The following is a 6616-nucleotide window of genomic DNA, read 5'->3' on the forward strand; positions in this document are numbered from 1 at the left end:
TTATGTCCATTAAAAATGACTGCAGTCAGCTTGTTATTTTCTGTGAAACAATGTACCGGTATGTTTCTGCTTTTTTTCCCCTAGTGTTTCCATGTTTTATAAACACAAAGTCCAAATAATATTATTATTTCTTAAAAGGCTATGTTGAGATTAACTGGAATGCCTTTCTCATGTTCCCATCTATGAGTCATATTAGTCTAATGTTATTGCATGTATTTCTTCTTTCAATTTGTTTGCTGCAATTCCTTTCTAATAATGGATTTTGCCATTCATAGTATGAAAGTTATTATTACATGTATAAGGCAAACACAATATTTGTCTGTTTAAGGTTACATACATCAAATAAATAGGGTAGGTAGGTCGGTATTTCCATTTTATTTTATTTTTTCATTTTAATTTTTTGGCATGATTTTAGAGTAAGTGGTTTTATCTTGTCGTGGGCCGAGTTCACCTGTATTTTTAAAGATTGAATTATTTCCCTTTGTTATTGGTTGGAAAAAATGGTGGCGAAGTGTTTATTTCATCACACGAGTTGCGAAATTTCCTTAAAACAGCTGCCATATTTATGATTGTGAACATTAGGATGTATCAGGCAATTGACTTATATTATTGGCAATGCTACAAAAATGTAAATGCACTTTTGACTCTAGTTCAGTTTATTTTTCACTTTACGACGGAAATAAAATGACTATTTAAAGGATCGGTGCTCAAAAATAGGGTAGGTCAGGTAACCGTAAACAGACATATATTTTTTGGCCTAATTAGGAAAGACTAAAAGAAGCAATAATCTGAGGCTTATTAATATGTAGTTTGCTCATCACGACTGCCTACTTTGACATATTATTTTTATATATATATATATATATAATAATTATTATCAGTATTAAAATTGAATAGTCATTGCATGCATTTTCCCTCTAAAAAATAGAGTACATGTATGACATCAAATATCTGAAGTGTGTCCCTGTTCAGTGTTGGTTGGAATTAAATCCATTACTCAAAGCTAAATCCCCAGTAAACAGAATCGAACTATAATGGTATTTTTATTTGTGAAACCACATGACAAAGAGGCAGAAGAAAGCCCCACTTGTAATAAAGCTGTGTATTCTGTTACAACAGACAACTGTGTGCAAGCATGAAAGTATGCAAATCATCATTTTTTAAACTAAACAGCTGTTCAGAAACGGTCAAACCGATAGATGAGAGGGGAGGGTCTCATATTCTTATTGCTGTGAGTGTAAGTCTACCTCAATCTACTGATGATACAAAAAATAACAACACATACATGTACAAGTGTTTTTCATGACACTTAGCTGATATTGTAACATAAGCTCCCTTATGCTCATGATTTTTATTTATTTTAGATTTACTTATTCTAGTTGTCAGGATTTTCTCTTTTTATATATATACCAAAACTTTTAAGCTTTTAAAAAGTGCGGGTACAATTGCAAATGTATACTGTTTCTATTTCTATCTATACATCTTTAAAACAGCCAGATTTTTGGATAGAGAGTCAGGGACGGATTAAGCCATTTTAAAAAGGGGGGGTTCCAACTGTATGTCCCCATTCAAATGCATTGATCGGCCATAAAAACGGGGGGTTCCAACCCCCAGAACAGACCCCCCCTGGATTCGCCAATGAGAGTTGTCTCATTGGCACTCATACATTTTGTACCACATCTTCCTATACATCTATATCTAGACTGACTATATTAAAGTCAGTCTGTCTGTCTGTTCCATGAATTTTTTTCGTCCATCTTTCTCAGGAAAATAACAAGGATTTCTAAAATTTGCTTTCAGGGTTTATATGAATCAGCAATACCTTGTGATGCTTTTTCATATTCATCATTCAATAACTTTCTGTGTACCTTAAAATTCTTAAAGTTTATGGGGGTATCATAAGCGATCAGTAGCTCACAGATTCACTTGTTTGTTTCAGATTATTTTATATATTTTTTGTTGAGGGAGGGAGCTGACTATTTTGAGCAGTGCTCTCAGCACTTCTATTTAATCATAAAAGTTACATTAAGACGAGCAAACATTGGCAACATGCGTATCATGGGTTTATCTAATTTGCATTATAAACAAACTTGTGTGGCAAAAGTAATTTCTTTTTTTTTTTTAAATATATGATTCATTATTATGATGATTATTATATAACACATGATACACAGATACATGTTACATGTATACACAGGTTCATACTATTTTTGTATATATAGCTCTGTAACAGTTTCTGTACTTCATTTGTTTGTACTTATACATCTTTGGATTTAAATGTTGGCTTTGATGAGTGTTCCTGATGAAGGTAAATCCAGAAAAGCACTTTGGACGCATGAAATTATTAAACGTGTTGTTATCAATTTTTCATGCTCCATATTTTAAAACTAAAGTATATTATTACAATCTTTTTCTTTTAGGTCGCCTGAGAATTACAGGACTGAGGTTACAGTATGCCATTCAAGCTTTGGTGAAATATAAAGTAATGGTTTGAATTTGGGATCTTTATTATAGACAGGTAAATTGTTTATCCTGCAATTATCTAACTATTGTACAATGAGACGATTCTCCTCAAGAGTCCAAGTGAAACAGAAATTAAAAAATATAGGTCACCATTTAGGCATTATGGCCTTCAACAATGAGAAAAACACATAAAAGGCCCAAATTATAAATGTTAATAAATATGTTGAAGGAGAAAACTAATGGCCTAATTTATGTGGAAAAAAATGAATGAACAAACAAACAACAAGTGCTTAATTACAGACACAAACATACAGAATGTGGCGGGGTTTAAGTTGATTGTTTAATAACGGTTAAATATGTTAGCAAGCCAGGCTTTTCTTCCTGTTCTTATAATACATGTACGTGCAAATAAATTTCTGTTTTCTTACATCGTGAGAAGATTGTATGATGTAAATTTAGAACTTTATACATGTTAAATGGCAATGATTTTAAAAGGCAACTTTGAATACAAAATGTATCTCATTTTTATAAGAACTGACATTCTGAAATCTATACATCATGTACATGCATGACAAATAAGTAACTGTACAAGTATGTAGATATTTTTTGAAATAGCAATTATTAATATCACAATTTTCCATTCTTCAAGAATTGCAATACAATAATTAATGTACCCAATATAAATCATGATAATTTCTTAATTAAAAATGAAGTGTCTGTACCAGCAACACTATTTATAAACACAGACATGACAGATACACCTATAATAATATACTGAACTTGCAAGCTAAAATTTCTTTTGGATTACTGATATTGATCATGTTGATATTGAAGTATTCCTGTCATTGTTCACATTTGGAAAAGGAGATATAAATACATAAATTTAAATATTTATTACATAGTGCGCTTTTTTAAAATGTGTGTGGAAAATTAAATTTTTGTTCAAATGTTGAATGAAGACATTTATATACTACAGGTAAAAAAGGATGGGAATTATTTTGTTATTTTTGAAGAAGTATGTTTGCACTAACTTTTGATTACTTTTTTTCATTTTGAAAATTTCATTTGATATATACATTGTACATGTATTATATTTGGATTTTTATATTTCAGGGATAAAGACCTTAGACCTGCAGTCAGACACCAGTTAAAAGTTACTTATTATATAACTCATCATGGCCATTATCATGATTATGGAAGATCTGATTAAAATTTGTTTAGAAAGCTACCAAATATGTCCGTGAAAAATAGAAAAAAGACAGCAATTTTACATAATGTACCATACTAAGCAGAAGCATTGAATGTTTCAAGACCAAATGAATTGAAATTTAGTGTTTTGATGCTGAAAAAACGAGGAATATTAATTTTCATCATTATTGAAGTTAATTATTGAATTGAAGATTTTTTTACCTCAGTTAAAATGAATTCCAAATATACATGATATCAGCAGTTCGGAGATTTGTGAATATTCTTAGAATAGGAGCTTCAAAAAGGATTTCAGTTAAAAAATTGTACTTCATGGATGTAAAAAATGTAATTTGTTGTCTCTTTCATGAAATATATGAAAAAAATCTGCAATATCTAACCAAGACGAGTGAGAGATCTACAAATAGACATGCTATTCAGTTGAATTGTAAACATGGTAAAGAGGAATTTTGAAATATTCATTTATAAGACTTATATGAGTGTTTTGTTATTTTTATGGCGATTACAGGCAATTCAATATAAATATTAATCATACCAGTAAACCTACAGATATGTACATTTTCATGAGATATGTACATGTATGCATGCAATTCACTGATGCACCACTAATGGAGTTGCATGTACATGTAATAATAAAAGTAAGAATATGACATAATAAACAACTCTCCATCAGGGAACAAATAGTCCTATACATTTTGTACATGTACATTTATGTATTTGCCACCAGAGAACAAGAAAATCATATTTTGTCATTATTTATATTTCAATCTCATTTCATAACACACAAACTACATGTTTACAAAAGGTTCAAAAGCATAATAAAGTGTTTTGATTGCAGTTGTTGGTCATATTGATGTTGGCCTTCAATACTGAGCAAGACCTCTGTACAAGACTACAAGTGTAACAGCCACACAATGTTTGAACCAAAAAAAATGGTAGGCAGGATTTTAATACGAAATGAGCGACCTAAAAAAATGTCACTATTTCCAACGTCATGGTAAAAATGTATACTTTTAAAACTTTTGAAAATGTTAGAATAAGTAAAATTTTGCTCCAAATAGCAATGAATGGGTTGAAAAGGAATATTCTGTCCAACAAAATACAGGAAATAACAATGGACATAAAAAAAAGCAAGCCATACAAAATTAACTAGCCTGACAACTTGAAAAATCAAACATTTAGAAGCAAAAAAAAATCACCCTGCGTATGCCCCCCCCCCCCCCCCCCGCCCATGAATATAAATTCAAAAAGACCTCCAAATCATGATTAACAAATTGATACCAGTCACTTGATTAACAGCAGATATTCAACAAGTAAAATTTGAATATTTTTATGCAGGTAGGTTATTTTATTTAAATTTTAAAATTGCCAATGACACACCGATCAATCAAAAAAATAATGAATTTCTGAATTCTTTATGAAAATGCAACTTTTTCAAGTAAAATGTTAATGGTTTACAATACAAAAACACTAGAAGAGACAGAAGGGTAATCTATTAATTTATATTATGAACATGCACTTGTGAAATCGGAGCTATAATATACAAGCACCCCAGATGGCGAATTTGAACAAAAAAAGGGGGAGGGTTGCGTGCCCCAACACTAATCGACGTTTGGAGTGCTACACATAAACATAATAATGACCTGAATTTGTCTCCTTCAAATGATAAAGCAAGCAATAAGAGCATATTTGTTTATTCGCTCAATTATATTATTACATAAAACGCCGGTGAAAACAAAATATACACATAGTTTTTCCGTCAGCCGATCCGACTATTACATGGTCTTTCAAACGCTTTTTTCTTGCATTTCATGGCGATTATGTTACTACACGTTAAATTAATTGAAAAGTGCAGGTACAAGAGCTATACCAACCCACTACATTCTGGTATTGGTAGAGAGGCCACATTTCATATTTTTCAAAAAGTGCTGCTACTAGTTATATAGTGTTCGTGTAAAGGAAATTTTACAACCCGAAGTGCCAAAAAGTCAATATTTCGATAAAATTCTCCATGTTTTATTGTTTTTTATTTACAAAACATCTAATAAAAAACTAGTAACAGCACTTTCCAAGTAAAACAATGTATGCCGATTACAGGGAGACTAAAATCAGGGTGAACCGATATCATCTTCAACCTGCACTTTTGACTTTTTTGGAAAATGTCGTTACTTTCAGTTTGAAATCACGTGACACTAGTGTATTTATATTTTTCTAAAAATAAAAGTTTGGAATGTAAATCAGAATAGACCCTTTTCCATCCGTTTATTCCTTTGACGTGTATTTTGACTTTTAGACAAAGAAAAATATCCCTGAGTTCAATATGATGTTTCTTGTGTATAAAAATGGGAAATTTCTTGAAATGCCCTTAACATCGCTGCGTCTGTTTCGGACCTTTTTATACTGGGCGATGTCCGAGCCAGTTTCCTGTTTGATCTTCGTCAATTCATGCAATTGTAGTTTTGCTACTGGGCGGATGATGTCCTCGGGACAAAATGTCCACCAGCAGAGACATCGACCCAGTGGTAATAAAAGAGGGACGGAAGATACCAAAGGGACAGTCAAACTCATAAATCTAAAACAAACTGACAACGCCAAGGATAAAAATGAAAAAGACAAACAGACAAACAATAGTACACATGACACAACATAGCAAACTAAAGAATAAACAACACAAACCCCACCAAAAACTAGGGGTGATCTTAAGTGCTTCGGAAGGGTAAGCAGATCCTGCTCCACGTATGGCACCTTCGTGTTGTTTATGTGATAACAAAGGCGGTAAATAGTCTAATTCGGATTTGTAATCTGCTGAAACATCGCATAAAACAAGGTATAAGATTATCAGGCATCCATAGAGCTAGCGGTAGTCCTTCAGATATCCAGAAAATAATTGTTTTCAGGAAATAAGAACATAGTAAATCATAACATTCAGAGAAAATATTTTAAAATA

The 6616-nt window shown here is 31.7% G+C and overlaps 1 long non-coding RNA gene across 2 annotated transcripts; it reads left to right on the plus strand.

The window, feature by feature from the left end:
- The first annotated feature begins 473 nt into the window (after positions 1-473).
- LOC143056251 (uncharacterized) lies at positions 474-4143 on the plus strand. 2 transcript variants are annotated; one of them, XR_012972268.1, is made up of 3 exons: positions 474-718; positions 2421-2518; positions 3577-4143. It is a non-coding gene; the product is annotated as an uncharacterized LOC143056251 (long non-coding RNA). The 2 variants fall into 2 exon arrangements; XR_012972269.1 differs by having other exon boundaries at positions 474-628.
- Positions 4144-6616: the final 2473 nt, after the last annotated feature.

The sequence above is a fragment of the Mytilus galloprovincialis genome, chromosome 13 (assembly GCF_965363235.1).
Source record: "Mytilus galloprovincialis chromosome 13, xbMytGall1.hap1.1, whole genome shotgun sequence".
Classification (NCBI taxonomy): Eukaryota; Metazoa; Mollusca; class Bivalvia; order Mytilida; family Mytilidae; genus Mytilus; species Mytilus galloprovincialis.